At 34.9% G+C, this 18,274-nt stretch overlaps 1 long non-coding RNA gene across 1 annotated transcript; it reads right to left on the bottom strand.

Annotated features, from left to right (window-relative positions):
* Positions 1 to 14,286: 14,286 nt before the first annotated feature.
* Positions 14,287 to 17,757, bottom strand: LOC132714862 (uncharacterized). Its single transcript, XR_009623619.1, has 2 exons — positions 17,616 to 17,757; positions 14,287 to 14,774 (listed from the first exon to the last, which is right to left on the bottom strand). It is a non-coding gene; the product is annotated as an uncharacterized LOC132714862 (long non-coding RNA).
* Positions 17,758 to 18,274: the final 517 nt, after the last annotated feature.

The following is an 18,274-nucleotide window of genomic DNA, read 5'->3' as shown; positions in this document are numbered from 1 at the left end:
AAGCGGTTACTTACCTTTATATGTACTCTTACGCTGAAAAAATAAGGGGGGATCACTGTGTTAAGATTGTCAAATGACGGGCGCATTAATTTTCAAGCCTTCTCGGGAGAAGAAAAAGTAGTTCCCGATTGGTCAAAGATTTCAAATATTGTGTAATTCTTTACAGATATACATGTAATATAAAGCTCCATGATTATTTACATCAGTGTCAAACGAAATTAATAAGGGTTACAAACCCTAATTTAGAATGATATGGTTTTCTTCAGGCTGTTATCTTATAACTTCCCCGTGGTCGAGGGGTTACACGCTCGTTTAGGAAGAGAGACAACCTGAGTTCAAATCCAAGTTAAGGCAACTCATGTTTTTTTTGTCTTTGTTTTTAATTGTTTAAGCCAAATAAAGAATGAATTACATATCAGTGTTGCAATAAGCCTTATAGCCAATTCACTACAGTTATGTTACTTGAAACAACATTGGAGGCACTATACAAAAACAAATTGGTTTATAATCTCACAGCTTTCACCTGTCTGACATTCTGAGACCCAAACAAATTCAGTGCCTTCTGTGATTTGATTTAATTAAACATGACCATGATATTGCAAAATTGTACCTAATGACTTGCTTATTATTAACAAAATATAAATATATATAAATTGTTATCAAGTAATGATACTTTTCAGCGATTTAGGTCATGACCTTGTTTTATTTTTTCAGGATGAAGCAAAAAGACATATATTACTTCACTTAAACTAAAATAAATGAAAAACAACAATAAACAACAATAAACATAGCATTTTATAACAACATTTTCTTTCTAGAGCGCAACTACCTGATTCTGTGAAGATCGAAATGTTTAACATACCCTAGGTGATTTTAAATAGGACAATTACATGGAGGTTGTAAATGTTAAGCGTGATCTCTTGAAATATAGTGCACAAATACATATAAACATTAAAAGTAAGCATTATGATACATTGCAAAACAGGTCCCTGTGTTCTCGTTTGAATTAATAAAATGTATAACTATGAAAAAAATCACTCACATAATAATTTAAATTAAATTTTGATATATTTTATTTTAGAATTATTACAAAGACAGAAATTGTGTGTGTACCGTATCTTTTGAAATAACAGTGTGTTCCGTACCATTTTAACATAACTTTATAAAAATATGCTAAAAAATCACTACATTCACTCGATACATTGGACATAGTAAATATATCAGATTTAACATGTATTTTTCTATGAAATAGTGTTAAAAAACATATGACTTGCTAGAAATTGCTTGTAATGACAAATGAGTGTGTACCGTTCCCCTCTGCCCAGGCTATGAAAAGAAAACTGTACTCGAATGTTCTCAAAAACCATTCAGGGGTTTTCAGAATATTGATATACCGTGGATAGCTGATATAATTACGGGTACTCTGCGCCTTATCTGATCAAAATCGGTTGAGTAATAAATAAGTTGTGAATAAAAAACATACCTGAATCGGGTGAAAAATCGGCGTGTTCCGTACCCGAAAAGTCACGTGGTATGGCCACATTGTTTAAGGGAGGCGGAGTCTCCCTCATCGCCAAGAAAATTTTGGACATGTGACAGGCTAAAAATGGCCTCAGGTCGATCTTAGGGTAACAAGTAACCGACGCTGAAAAGCCTTTTACTCTATCTCAATTCATTGAGAAGTTGCAGCACTTTGAAATCAGTTTTGATGAAAAAAAAACAATGCAAAATAGTGATTTTTGGCAATTTGGAGACCACCCCCATTGCCATGGCAACAGGAAATTGCTGTTACAGAGGCTTTGGTCTAGTCAACATTTGTGCCAAGTTTCATTAGTAATGAAGCATTTTTCATAGTTTCATAGCAGTTTGAACTTGTGACAGGAGGCTTTTCAATGAAAACGGCCATTTTTCGCAATTATGCTCATGGGGTAAAAGGTTAATAAATACATTCTCAATCTTTGTGTCAAATTAATGTTCCAAAATAAATAACTTTTCTTTCATAACTCGCACGGATTAACATCTTTTTAATAACTCTTACGCCAACATTATGACTCCCTTTGACATTAGCTTCTGCGATTGATATTTATATTATACGGTATTTATAGGTTATTTAATGTTGACTGTACAACACGCAATTCATTTGGGAGAAATAATATTAGACACAAGAAAGGAGCAATAAATGGTACGGATGCTTTGCACGTGTATTGACGGAACAATGTGAAATATATCAAAGATGTATTTAAGAAACACAAAGTTTTGATGAGATATCTCTGTTAGAGAAGTTTTAATTCGGACCTTTGTTGTAAACTGGACGTTGCAATACATAGACATTGGACATTGTTCTGTATCCAGTTGCAACCTTTAAATTCTACCACGTGAACACCCCTTATATTTCTTTTTTGAATACGTTGAAACGTTCACGCTATGGACTTTGAAAAAAGGAACATAATTAAGACTAAATTACATGAAACATTTTATTGTTAGATAAAATACAGATATTGATAAATAATACTATGGTGGACAGGTTCTGGAAGCAAGGAAATATACGGACGCAATGCATGCAGACTAGAAGTCCGAGTGATGTAAGGATTTAGTATTGAAACCGGATCAAAATGTTTGTAATTTATTAAGGAACACGCTAAATATTTCAAAATTAATGGACTCGATCATATTTTAATCAGAACAAAACCATTCATCACTTATAGAGAAAAATGAAAAATATGTACATGATGTATTGGATAAACAGTGAACAGTGCGATCTATGAGCAGACGACGACAGGTCGCAAATAGTGAGACAGCCTTCTCCAAATATGAAATCACATACAACAGTGACTTCGTCGATACTACTATATATTTCGTAATGTATTGAAAAAGTTTTATGCAATTTAAAGTTATCCAAGATCATGTCCAAATTATTGATGCCGTGAAAAAGTAGTGTTCGGTATATCTAAAAAATTGAATTTGCATTTATTGATAGAAGACTTTGATTTAATATCGTCTCGCACGCACTTAGAATACAACACATAAAGCGTATTTCCAAATATTACCTTCCGATAACTTTGAGCTTTTCTTTTAGTATCAAAGGGGGATGCTCCGGCGTCCGTCGTCCGTCGTCATGCGTCAACAATCGTCTTCTTCTCTGAAACTACTGGGCAGATTTACTTCAAATTTGGTCTATAGCATCCTTGTGACAGTCACACTTGAATTTGCTCGGCCCCTTTTAGGGTCAGCAGAGCTAAAAATAGAAAAACCTTTAAACATTTTCTCCTACAGAACTAATTGATGGATGATCTCCAAACTTTGTCTCTAGCATTCTTAGGTAGTCTTTTATCAAGTTTGCTCATATTAATTTGATTGGCCCCTTTTATGGGGTCTCTAGGGCTAAAAATAGAAAAAAACCTTTAAACATCTTCTTCTACAGAACTAATGGATGGATGATCACCAAACTTTGTCTGTAGCATTCTTGGGTAGTCTTTTATTAAGTTTGCTCATATGAATTTCATTGGGCCCTTTTAGGGGCCGCTAAAGCTAAATATAGAAATACCTTTAAACGTCTGTTTCTACTGAACTAATTGATGGATTATCACCAAACTTTGTCTGTAGCATTCTTGGGTAGTCTTTTATCAAGTTTACTCATATTAATTTGATTGGCCCCTTTTAGGGGTCTCTAGGGCTAAAAATAGAAAAACCTTAAGACATCTTCTTCTATCGAACTAAAAGATGGATGATCACTAAACTTTGTCTGTAGCATTGTTGGGTAGTCTTTTATCAAGTTTGCTCATATTAATTTGATTGGTCCCTTTTAGGGGCCGCTATAGCTAAAAATAGAAATACCTTTAAACGTATGTTTCTATAGAACTAATGGATGGATGAGCACCAAACTTTGTCTGTAGCATTCTTTGGTAGTCTTTCATCAAGTTTACTCATATTAATTTAATTGGCCCCTTTAAGGGATCTCTAGGGCTAAAAATAGAAAAAAACCTTTAGACATCCTCCTCTACAGAACTAATTGATGGATGATCACAAAACTTTGTCTGTAGCATTCTTAGGTAGTTTTTATCAAGTTTGCTCATTTTAATTTGATTGGTCCCTTTTTGGGGCTAAAGCTAAAAATAGGAAAACCTTTAAACATCTCCTTCTTCAGAACTTATCGATGGATGATCACCAAACTTTGTCTGTAAAATTCTTCGGTAGTCTTTTATCATGTTTGCATCTATTAATTTGATTGGACCCTTTTAAGGGCTTCCAAAGCTTAAAATAGAAAAAAACCTTTGAACATCATTTCCTACTGAAATCACTAAACTTTATCTGTCGCACTCTTAGGTAGTCTTTTATCAAGTTTGCTCATATTTATTTGATTTGCCCCTTTTAGGGGCAGCTAAAGTTGAAATTAGAAATACCTTTTAACGTCTCCTTCTGCTGAAATATTTGATGGATGATCACCAAACTTTGTCTGTAGCATTCTTAGATAGTCTTTTATCAAGTTTGCTCATTAGTCATATTAATCTGATTGACACTGTTTAAGCTTAAGCTTTAATTCCCCAGGTCATGGCATTTCTTCAAATTATAGTTTAAAGATATTCTATGCTCAAATTTGATATTAAAAATATTGACAATGGATACACAGTCTTTTTATCAATATTAAATAAACATGTTTGGACTTCACACAAAGTAGATATGTTATGTTTTAAACTTTTCACACTATAGGAGGTCACAGTATAGATATAATGATTTTAAGTGTCTTTAAAAAAACGTTTTTTTCTTCCTTTTTTTTTTAATAGGAAAGACCAACTTTACTTGCCCTATAATAGTTTATTCATTATTTTATCCAAATTTGACATTTTCAGTAAGAATTTCAATAAATTTCTATGATATAGGACATCTTTTCATAATGAAAGGGAAACAAACTCATGTCGGAATGTGTACATATGTTATTCAATTTTTCCAAAAGAGGTTCAATGGCTTGGTCTTGACCTGTTTATGATGTGTAAATATTTTTCAGCACTAGAAATCGGACATCATATTGCATCATTGTAAGGTCAGTTGTAGGTCATTAACCAGGAAAAAAAAATAGGCCTAAAGAAAACATTAAATTTGTTTCTCCCGTACCTGACTAACAAAGATGAGTTTGTATGCTCAATTTTGTTATTAAATTTTGTTAAAACATTGATTTTTTTTTCCATTTTTTTTCTTGAATTGGATTTAAACTTGGAAAAAGCAAATTTCAATAAATTTTGGCACAGGCTGTTGAACCTGAGTTTCATGTGCATAATTGAATTTTGGTATCAGTGGAACTATTTTTGATATTGTTAAAACCATTGTACATACTTTCTTGTTTTTGATGTACAGAGACTTGAAATTTGGAATGATGTACGGAGACTTGAAATTTGGACCAGGAATGTAATTTCTGATGCGAAATGAATTAAGATATCATCTGACTACTTTTGATATTATTATTGATATTGTTTGACCCAGTTTGTCGTTTTTGATGTACCTGCTGGAAATTTGGACAAGGGGCCTGAATGAACTGGCTTTCTTTTGATATATTTGATATCGCCTTACCTACATTTTTTGTCTTTTATGTACAGACTTGAAATTTGGACCAGGGGCGTAATTTGTGTAATTTTTTATGTTGAATTCAATTTTGATACCAGCTGACCTACTTTAGGTATTATTGACACCATTTGACCTACTTTCTTGAATTTTGACATTCAGATTTTAAATTTGGACTAGGGTTGTAAATTCTGATGCCGAAATGAATTTTGATATCAACTGACCTACTTTTGATATTTTTGATATAATTTGAACTTTATTCTTGTGTTTCTTAGACATACCGACTTGAAATTTGGACTAGGGGTGTTATTTCTGATACTGAATTGAATTTTGATATCAAATGGCCTGCTTTTCATATTTTTTACAATGTTTGACCTATTGTCTTTTTTTGAGGTACAGTTATGCTACCATACAGAATGTATTAAAAATTGTTGTCCTCAAACATCTACACCTTACATTTTTTGTATGTGACATTCTGTGTTTTCATTCAAAAAAGTTATAGAAAAATTGTTTAGTCAAAATTTATCCTGCTCCAGTTGTCATTTATTCTGCATTTATTCTACATAGTCTCATAGGAACACACTTGCAACATACATATTTTTAACAAAGCCTTTCCAAAATATTAGGGAAAATATTTCAATTTATATTGTGAATAATGAAATGATGGGTTAGATGAGTGGTCTAAAACCACTAATCTAGGGCCATCTTATCGGCCCTATGTTTTATTATGAAGAAAAAAAGCTAAAAGAATCAGTGTTGTGAAAGTATATTACTAGAGGGGCAAGTTAAAGTTGAGCTGAACTTGCCGAAAAGGCTGGACTTGCCTTTCAGCAAATTCTTTAAAAAAATAATTTCAAACACTGTAAAGCCGTTGTTTCTGGTGAGCGACTAAGGGCCATCATGGCCCTCTTGTTTGGTAACAGGGATGTTTCAAGTATTAACTTAAGAGTGTCCTTCAGTCCGTCTGTCTGTCTGTTCATAAAAAACCTGTTACCTGTGATCACTTTTAAAGAACTTTTCCAACAAATTTACTTTAAATAGAGAAAAATTGAAACATTAGTGAATGGCCAAGGGCCTTTCGGAATGTTGATGGGGTTCTAACCGGAAGGAGACTTATAGATTGCTTGCAATACTATAATAATTGCTTGTTCCTTTTTATGTATCATTTTAGTGATTGACCTGTCCGTGCTCTGCCCTGTCCTGTTTTTGTTCCGAGATCCTCCTGGGCTCTTAAGCAATGGTTCTAGTTGCTGGGACGTGTGGGGGTTATAGGAACTTGGTGGAGCTAAGAGTGAGGTTTGGTGCACCATCAACCGGTTAAATCTCCCCAGCAGTACTTGTGCTGCTGACCGTTCCATGGGAGCGCCCCTCTGTGTTCCTCAGATGTATGTCTATGTTATTTAATACTGTTTTGGTGACACATTTGCTTTTGTCTCTTGTTTTCTCGTCTACCGTAAATATCTTCCCTTTTGCCCCTAGTCTTATTTCTTTAATTTACATTCCCTTCCCCGGATCTCCTGTCACCTTGACTGTGTGGGCCTGTTATTCAATCATTTATTTGTTTTCTCAGTCAGAAATTGTTTCCTATTAATCAATCACTTATTTCTTTGAATTCCAGTTACAAATTATTTATCATTTTAGTGATTAGCCTGTCCTTGATCTGCCTTGTGCCATGTCCTGTTTTTGTTTGGGGGGAGGGCTACTGGCCTTTGGCCCTTGTTGCTGGGTCGTGTAGGGGTTACGTTCATTGAATGCCGCCTTTCCTTATTGATCTTGTTTTCAATATTTCATAACCTCAGATCCCCTTCCAAAATTCCATTTTAATAAGTTCCGCCCATTGTTTTCTCGTTTATGGCGCACGCATTCTGTTACTTGTGGACCATACGCCGCTTTTCGTGGAATTGCACTACTGCGTCACATTGAAGGCTCCATGATAACCGCATTACGAACACATCTGCGGATGTTTCTTAATTCAAAGTTTCACCATTTTCGTGTTTAAAATTGGAATTCTGCTTGAGCCAGGGCTAGAGGGCGTATAAAGGTGAAAATTTAAATTAAAAAAAAACATGCGTAGATATGTTCAACACTTGGCGGCTGCCAGAAATAAAGGCGTTCAAGGAACACACCCACATACGACACAGGACTATCGGCAAGGAGCCCAGCAGGACCCAAATAAAATCAGGACAGGGCACAAGGCAAAGAGCGAACGGGGCGATTACTTTAATAATATATAAAAGGAAATAATAGTAAGATTTAAGAAGATTTTTACTGATTTTTTCCGTTTTGGTTTCGTTGTCTACATGGAATTAAATTCTTTGAACAGTTTTGAAAGAACGCAACACTAAGGTGGAATTTCAAGTAAATCTGCCCAGTGGTTTAGAGGAACAAGCTTATATTTTAGTTTTCGCTATACAATGGAGTAAGGAAAACAAAATCCCTAAAACATGACAAGCAAGATCAACAAGGAAAGGCGGCGCTCAATGAACGTCGATTCTAAACTTGTAAGACCCAGCATTGGGCAATTTTTGACCCCAGGGTGTTCGGGAACTTTGGTCCAACAACGTAGGATAGAACGAGTTACACATTAAATGCACATTGAATTTATTCTGTACTGTAGTCTAGCATACAACAGCCTTCATAAAAAACAAACATCAAAGCATAGCCTAGGAATTCTCTGAAATTGTATGGCACACATATATTTAAGAAAGAAAATAAGAACAATGTTATAGATAAAACACACATTCAATATAAAGAGCCAATTAAAGTTGCAAAGTAAACACCTTATGCTGGTACATGTCCAAGTTGTATACAAGTTTGGTAAATGAAACAGCTATCATGCAATTTATTGTTGACAGATGGATGACACACGGCGGACATCAAACAATCACAAAGCTCACTGGCGTGACCCGCCATTATCCTTGCCAGGTTTACCTGTTAATTTGATAAAGAGTCTTTCTCTTGCTTTCTGATCAACTGTTTTACAAGCAATGCCTCTCATTGCTGTTTCCAGTACTTTTGTTCTCGTCACTAAAAGCTTATTCACAGTATTGTCTTGAACTGCTTGAATTTGGAATAGCGTCAAATTCAGACATGTCTGATGACTCCGGTACACAGCATATCATGCATATGCCACAAGCATTTAAATAGAAGATTCCTATTTAGGTCTTTCAGAACTTTGCCAATTTTCAAACAGGGCTATAAAACTGGTGCCCGACACATTACTTAATTATGACCTTATGTCGTGAAATACACGATTATTTTTATTTATGCCAAATTTTTTTTTTTTTTTTTCAATATATAGTTTAATTTGAACTTGTAATAAAGAGTTTCATTTTTTGCTATTATCAATGAATGAGCTATATGTTATTGCTCCTCGTCTTTGTACATAATAACTTCCCGCGAAAAATATGAAAGGCGGGAAAATTATACTCCACGCCACACTTTCTCACTTTTCTTGCTTTTCTTGTAATATTACTTTTTGGCGGTAAATTAGGCTATATAAACACGCCCTTTCACAGCATTAGTTAGATTCGGACATTACAGTCATTGAAATATACAAGGTGTGTTATGTTTAGTTAAAATAAGAACTATAAAGTTTATAAAAGGTTTGAAATTAAAAAATTAAGTGTTTATTGAAAAAGAAATAAAAAGTTTGTCTTCAATGTTGGTGTAAAACCTGAATCTCCACCACACCTTAAGTACACATATAGCAAATATGTACTATGCTACAGAAACAGATGACAGTCTAAATTGAGTTTTTCAGTTTCATTAAATTCTGTCGTAAAGGTTTATGAGAATTGATCGTAATAATAAAAAATACTTTGTGGTCCTATTAATTGATCAATAAATCGACGTTGTCGGTTTCTCTTGTTTTCTTTATGTTTTATTAAAGTAATTATCCCGTTCGTGCGTTACCTTATTCCCTGTCACGGTCACACTTGGAGGTCAAATATTAACATAGTCTGTTACAGGGTATATTTTGTGTCCGGTCCATAACTTTGTCATTTATCTAAGGAATTTGAAATAACTTGGCACAAATGTTTGTTATAATAAGACAATGTGTCATGCGCAAAACAGCCAGACCCCTAACTCAAGGGTCAAGGTCGCACTTGCTCATTCAAGGTCAACATTGTCTATTTGAGTGTATATGTCGTGTCCGGTCCATAACTTTCTTATCTATGAAGGAATTTTGTAAATACTTGCCATAATTGTTCACAATAATCAGACAATGTGTCATGCGCAAAATCTGGTCACCTACCTCCAAGGTCAAGGTCACACTTGGAGGCCAAATACTTAAATAGTCTGTTACAGGGTATAGTTTGTGTTTAGTCCATAACTTTTTCATAGATCAAAGGATTTTGAAAATACTTCGCAAAAATAGTCACTATAATAAGAGAATGTGTCATACGCAACACCTGCATTCCTATCTCCAAGGTCAAGGTCACACTTAGAGGTCAAAAATTAACATAGTCTGTTAAAGGGTATATTTTGTGTCGGATCTAGAAGTTCTTCATAGTTCAAGGGCTTTCGAAATAACTTGACAGAGTCAAAGGTTAACAGAGTCTTTTATTTGGTATATTTTGTGTCCCGTCCATTACTTCTTCATTGATTAAGGGATTTTGAAAATACTTGGCACAAATAGTCACAATGATTAGATGATATGTCATGCGTAACATCTTTTTCCCTACCTCCAAGGTCAAGGTCACACTTAGAGGTCAAAGATTTACATAGTCTGTTATAGGGTATATTTTGTGTCCAATCTATAACTTCTTCATAGTTCAAGGGATTTGAAAATACTTGGCACAAATATTCCAATAATCAGACGTCATGTCATGCACAACACCTGCTCCCCTACCTCCAAGGTCTAGGTCATACGTAGAGGTCGGAGCTTAACATGATAGATTTTTAAATTCCGTGTTTCATTTTATTTTTTTAACAAATTTATTTTTGCATTTGCAGATCTAGCATTGATCATAATTTTGGACTGAATGTCCTGAGAGCCATACCTCAATCTTTTGAAATAGCACAATTTTATGCTTCATATAAAACTCCCCGAGGCGGGGGACATTGGTAATTCTGTTACAAATTCTTGTTTTCAGTTTGACTTCCTGAAGAATTTACAGAAAAGAACTGAATATAAGGTTCGTTTAAAAGCACGTCTGAAAGTGTTACAATTTTTAAGATGAACAACCCTACACGAAATACTTCCGTATCCAACAAAGGACAATTTACTTTCAAAACCGTTTCTTTGGTTATGCATCCTTTTTCAGATAAAAGATAAATGAAATGGCTTTGATTATGTTAAATGTTCATATTCAGTTATTCGAAAGAAAAGTATTTGCGCTATATGTCAATGCCTTATTGTAACCTATACATGTAATGACATTTACCTTATGTCATTTGACGCAATGCTTAAGAATTTTTACCGATTTTTACCGCAATGTCTGATCCCCGTCTGAAGTAATGTAAATAGGATACTTGTTGATTTAAACTTGTTGATAAAAACTAACAGAAAGCTCGCTTCCATTTTACATTTATTTTGAATTAATTTACTATCGGACTCACAAGGAGCTTAGAATTGAGTTGAGATTTTTTCAAAAGCTTATAACCTCTGATCCAGGACGAGTTGTAAGAAAACTGTCTAATTATTTAGCGATTCTGTATTTGCATAAAATTTTCGGTGTTTGCCGCTGACAACACTTTTAGTTCTTTGATTATTTATTTGTTAGTTATACACGTAAAAGCATTGAATAAATTATTTTCTTTCACAACCAATGCACTTTCAGCATCTGCACCACGTGATATTCCAATTGAAATCATTATTAGATACAATATCATCAATTAAGCCTTGTTTTCATTTTTAGGAACCAAAAGGTTCATATCAAATCCATATCAAACCTTATATTGACTCGTTTCAAAAGTCCAAAAGTTTCAAATCAAATCTATATTGCACGCTATCGAGCCTCTTTAACATTTCTTTTGACAACCCAAAGTCCATATCACAAGAAGAAACAAAGTTCAACCAGCGGATAAAACTACGGTGGTTCGAAATTATAAGTAGTCATTAAATATGGTTTAACTTTAGAACAATACTGATTCCATTAGACTCGTACACAGCTGCAGAACCTATATCGGACTCGGGCAGCACCTCGTCCGGTATACATTTGTAGTTTGACAGCTGTGTACCCGTCCAATAGAATTCAGTATTGTACTCAATAATGTTTAATGCCCTCATAGTATGAATTATTATTAGCATACATGCAAAGGTCATTGGGAGTTAATTTAAGTGTACCATATATATGAATAAAATCTTAAAAATAAACACACATCCAGGGTAATAAAATAAATTACTGATAGGTTTGTGAGTTAAAGCAAAAAGTCATCCGCCTTGAGTATCAGCATTTTCTTCTGGATGTTATTTTTATTGTTACTCACAAATCTATGTGTTATTTATATACTGTCTAGCAGATATTTACCACAACTTACCGGCCATTTCTGTCAGTCACCGGAATATGAATAATCGGCGAGATAGTGTTTAGTGTCAAATCTTATTTTCTAAAATATAACTGATTCAATTTTAAAAAATTATGTCGACCTACTAACCCTTAAATGAGTGTTTGACATGTATTACAGGTTGTCAGATCAGACAGGTACGTTATCTATCATGTCCTAGGGTCTTATGACTCACCTCTTCAACATTCGAAATTATTTCATTAATGATTTATATACCTAATGATATCTTATTCAGTTTTAAATCTAGCTGTTGTTTACATCAGTCTTACTATTATTAACATTTTCTTTTTATCGAAATAGTTTGTAAATAATCAATTGGCATGCCTCTTCTTTGTTGCCCTCACCAGTTGTGAGCTCTGGTCATATGTTTGTTGCCCTCGCCAGTTGTTTGCCCTGGTCCTGTTTGTTGCCCTCACCAGTTGTTTGCCCTGGTCATGTTTGTTGCCCTCACCAGTTGTTTGCCCTGGTCATGTTTGTTGCCCTCACCAGTTGTTTGCCCTGGTCATGTTTTTTGCCCTCACCAGTTGTTAACCTTGGTCATGTTTGTTGCCCTCACCAGTTGTTTGCCCTGGTCATGTTTGTTGCCCTCACCAGTTGTTTGCCCTGGCCATGTTTGTTGCCCTCATGTTTGTTGCCCTCACCGAAGTTTACCCTGGTCACGTTTGAAGTTTTCACCAGTTGTTTGCCCTGGTCATGCTTGTTGCCCTCACCAGTTGTTTGCCCTGGTCATGTTTGTTGCCCTCACCAGTTGTTTGCCCTGGTCATGTTTTTTGCCCTCACCAGTTGTTGACCTTGGTCATGTTTGTTGCCCTCACCAGTTGTTTGCCTGGTAATGTTTGTTTCCCTCACCAGTTGTTTGCCCTGGTCATGTTGGTTGCCCTCATGTCTGTTGCCCTCACTGAAGTTTGCCCTGGTCATGTTTGTTGCCCTCACCAGTTGTTTGCCCTGGTCATATTTGTTGCCCTCACCGGTTGTTTCCCTGGTCATATTAATTTTGTTGCCCTCACCAGTTGTTTGCCCTGGTCATGTTTGTTGCCCTTACCACTTGTTTGCCCTGGTCATATTTGTTGCTCACACCGGTTGTTTGCCCTGGTCATGTTTGTTGCCCCACCAGTTGTTTGCCCTGGTCATAGTTGTTGCCCTCACCAGTTGTTTGCCTGGTCATGTTTGTTGCCTTCACCAGTTGTTTGCCCTGTCATGTTTGTTGCCCTCACCAGTTGTTTACCTTGGTCATATTTGTTGCCCTTACCAGTTGTTTGCCCTGGTCATGTTTGATGCCCTCACCAGTTGTTTACCTTGGTCATATTTGTTGCCCTCACCAGTTGTTTGCCTGGTCATGTTTGTTGCCTTCACCAGTTGTTTGCCCTGGTCATGTTTGTTGCCCTCACCAGTTGTTTGCCCTGGTCATATTTGTTGCCCTCACCAGTTGTTTGCCCTGGTCATGTTTGTTGCCTTCACCAGTTGTTTGCCCTGGTCATGTTTGTTGCCCTCACCAGTTGCTTACCTTGGTCATATTTGTTTCCCTCACCAGTTGTTTGCCCTGGTCATATTTGTTGCCCTCACCAGTTGTTTGCCCTGGTCATGTTTGTTGCCTTCACCAGTTGTTTACCTTAGTCATGTTTGTTGCCCTCACCAGTTGTTTACCTTGGTCATATTTGTTGCCCTCACCAGTTGTTTGCTCGGGTCATGTCTGATGGCCTCACGGGTACTCTGCGCGACAAGACTTTCTATTGGCTCCGTTCTGTGATGTTTCATTACCGTGTTGATCTGAGAACTGAATATTTGGGTAATTGTTCTTGTCCTAATGTACAGAAATGTGTTAATATTATATCATGTAGGAGTAAATGTAAGCTCTATAAAACTCCGAAATATATATATGAAGCTTTCCAGTTAAGGAGGATATTTTTTTAAACGGAAGCTGCTTCTTCAAACTTGTAAATGTACATGTTTGCTTATTAGTTTATTTGTTTATCTTGATAACTATGTATGATGTTTTATATCTTGGCCATATTCGTCAATTGTATTTGTTATTTTGGCCAAAGGTATGTTAAATATATATGCCGATTTGCCAAGAAAAACTGAAAGATAAACCAGTTTACACTCATGTTTGTTTTGATTTTATAAGAACATGGCCAGTTTGCTGATTTATTACAGCTACACGTAGATATTGACCTTTCATTTCATACAAGTTTACACACTGTAACAAAGACAAGAAACAAAGATGAGACAAAACTTTAATCTGATCATTAAAATCCATTAAAATCTACACTTATATCAAACATTAAACTATCGTTGTTATAGGAAAATATTTACAACACTGTTATCGAATCACCACTAAAAAGATAAGATTATCATGTACATTGTTATCTTCGAGATACGTGTTTAAATTGCCGCTTCGATAAATATACTGTTGAACATTACAAAATAAATTTAAAAAAAAGTGTATGACAGTTTGTTTGTTTCTTTCTTTTCGTTTTTTTAAGCAACAAAATCTAAAGATTTTATCAACAAATCACATGGCCTTCGCCAAATTACAATATACCGGTAAAGTTTCATTCTGTTTCACAAGTATTGTCTGAGAATACGTCTATGACACCATTACAAACAGCTGCACCAGAACCTAAGGCCTTTATAATCGCCGCTTTACTCATACCAGCCATACCAAGACTTTGAAGCCACGCAAATAAACTACCCTTAGAAATAATGCCCTGAAAAAGCAACATTTTTACAAATTGCAATTATATAATTCAGGAGCATATAGTACATTTGTCATGCATTCTATTGACTTCATTATTGTACTGTTTGGAACGATATCTTCAAAAACCAGTAGGAAGGGTGATCACGTGACACTTGTATACGATAACCTTGTGTGTCACTGCGAATGGTTTTTGCTATTTTTCATTATATTTTTCAATACAAAAATAGAAAGACATACCGTTTAGATAGTTGCTGATTCCATTGATATATTATATGTTATTTTGGTTTTGGAAATATATGTAGATATATTACCTGCTAAGATTTTATATTTAGATTATATTTCAAAGAAAAGAGCTACATGGAAAAATATTTACCACTGGATTACATGGAACATGGTGTAAGTTTTAAACCGATAAAAAAATACCCAAACAAACAATTCAATGAAAAAAAAATCACAATTATTCAACAAAACTCAGAAATGCCTTCCTTTTGTAAATTTCATTCTTTACAAATTTTATTTATTTACTTAATTCTCTGTTAGGAGCTATTAGTTTTGATAAATTAACATCGGTAGCAGTCTTATTATTGTGGTGAACACTATAATAAGAATTTATGACTGACAATTCAAATCCCATTTCGTAGTAAATCTTTGTGAAATATTCCTGTTTTTGTGTGCGAAATATGCTCAAAAAGTTCGCGGACAAACTTTAAGAAAAATTTTAAAGCGAGCATAAATTGAAAAAGAGCAATTAATTTTCGATTTAAATACATATTTCTAAAATGCTATCTGCACTGGTTAATTAAAATTATGTCCTCCATAGCTGCCTCATTGCAGCAGATGTGGCCCAAAAATGATTTTCCCTAATGTCGGCTGTTTTACGCATTACGCTATACGGTATAATTCCTGCTAATATTTAGTCGTCGTTACCCCCCAAAACGACGTAATTTCCGTTTTATGAGATCTACACAACGATCGATGATTAAATTAAAGGGTGCGAACGAAAACACTATGCATGGAATATTTGACAATGGCGTATTGAGATGCTGCTTCAAAGTATTTTATTGTATCATAATACGGTCAACTTCCGAGCAATTGTGTCAGCCCATAAGGCATTGATGAACTTTTGGATAATATTGAGAAATTTACTTTTGCCCCAGCTGATTTGCTTTTAGTAAAGAGGCTTTTGTTATATAACTGCTTATAAATACACAAAGATAGTATGCGCCATTTCATTTTATTACCCCTCACCATTTTCGTAATATTAATTTCCCATAGGCCTCTGGGAGTTATTCTTACTGTTAATGCATGTGTACCACGTGACTAAGAATTTTGTTATGTTACATAGGTAACAGTACTTTTTAACAGTATAAAATCTGGGCACGTGGTATATTTTCTAAATAAAATAAAATGGCCGCCATTTTTTTTCTCGATTCATTTATATTTTCGAAGTTCACCACGATACTGTAGGGCATCACCAGAGTAATTATTACACCCATAACATTTAGTCGTTTGCACCCTGGAGTGCTTTCCGCGTATAGTCAAATAGTAAACATCCGTTTTCATCGGAAGTGATTGCAATGTGAATAATTATGTGTCAAACTGGAACATGCAGACGATTAAACCATGCAAAAACAAAGGATTATTTAACAATTTTAATCAGTGAAACATTAGGGATATGGTGGACAGACATAGGATATCATCGTTATTTTTAAATGCACTTTGTCAATCAAAGCACAGAAGGCGCTGAATTTGTTTGGGTCTCAGAATGTCAGAAAGGTGAAGGTTGTGAGATTATATACCAATTTGTTTTTGTAAAGTGCCACCAATCCTTTCCAGCGTTTTAATTGTAGTAAATTGGCTATAAGACTAATTTAAACACTGATATTCAATCCAATGTTTATTTGACTTAAACAATTAGAAAAAAATGAGTTGCCTAAACTGGCATTTGAACTCCAGACCTCTCGCTTCCCAAGCGAACGCGCAAACCCCTCGGCCACGGTGAAGTTATTTGTTAACAGCCTGAAGAAAACTATTTAATTCTATATTAGGGTTTGTAACGACGCTAACTGTTGTTTAACACAGAGCATGTATATCTATAAAGAATAAAACAATATTAGAAATCTTCGACCATTCGGGAATTATTTTGCTTGAAAATTAATGCGCCTGTCATTTGACCATCTTTACGCAGTGATCTCCCCTGAATTTCTCGGCGTTAGTTTACATATAAAGGGAAGTAACCGCTTCAAAAAAGTGGGCTACTTTCGGCACTTGCAATTAACAGCATTAGAGTCTGAAATTTCGCTACCATTATTTGTTTATAAACCATGCGAAGAATATTCTGGACAGTTCTGGATACAGGATGATCAGATTTCACAGATCATAACCTTATAAAAGGGGTTTTGTTTTGTTTTCTAAATATAACACAGCTTATTTTATGTTTATGACTGGTAGATATCATCACTTGCTTAAAGAATAAAGAAAAATAACTTCTCAAGTAGGCCTACAGTAAAGTACACTTAAAACTTGCAAGATTAGGACAGTTAAGTTATTGTTACTCTTGGTTTAATTGTGCTACAGCTGGACTTAGTTGACAATTCCAGATCATGACAGTTATTATTTGGAGTAATAATATAACTAACACATAGGTTTGTGTGCAACAGTAAAATTATCATCCCTCGTTAAGATACTGTTACCCTCAGCTAACGCCTCGGATAACAATTTTTTTACTCGGAATGATATTTTTACTGTTACTCACAAACCTATGTGTTATTCATATAATAACAATTATGAAAAAAAACTTTAATGGTTTCAGTGCATACTAATTTACGAATAAACGTTCAGACATGCATACAACAAATGCCATCCATTTGGCTGCAAGTGAACCAGCTGCTATTCCAACAGTGGTAAATCCTGCAGTGCCTAGAAGGTAAGGTGATGCGGCTACAGCTGCAGCGACCGCTGTGTAACATGCCACTATTTCCTTATTGAACCATTCGGCTGTAAGACATAAAGATGTGCATATAATTTTCAATAATCAAATCGTAAAATGAGTTATGATTATCAATAACCAAATCGCATAGGTAGAACGAGTTAAGATTTATTTGAATTACCTAACGGCTAGCATAATCATCGGTAAACTTTATACGTATACTTAGTCGTAAATCTATGATAATAAAAACTAATTAAAATAGCTTGTATCGAAAGCAGGTAAATATTAAATAAGATGACTTTCGATGATGTAATTATTAAACATTCTGAACTAACCTCCAACACATGATGAGATATTATGATTCCAATCTCCATGGCTATCTTTGCTGATAACATGACATCCACTTGGACTGTACCCTTCGTTGCAGTCAAGAATACATCTTTTGAAACCATCTTTTATTCAAGCGCCATCTACCGTTCTCAGCTTGTCCCTGGTCTTGAATGATATTGGGCATAATTCGTTTGTTAAAACTCATATGTTTCTTTTGAACAATTCAACAATGTGTCATAACTTATATTGGA

This window comes from Ruditapes philippinarum, unplaced genomic scaffold (genome assembly GCF_026571515.1).
Source record: "Ruditapes philippinarum isolate M1 unplaced genomic scaffold, ASM2657151v2 ctg2357_1_1_1_1, whole genome shotgun sequence".
In the NCBI taxonomy this organism is placed as follows: domain Eukaryota; kingdom Metazoa; phylum Mollusca; class Bivalvia; order Venerida; family Veneridae; genus Ruditapes; species Ruditapes philippinarum.
Note: the sequence above shows the minus strand (reverse complement) of the source record. Positions and strands in the feature narration are given on the sequence as shown.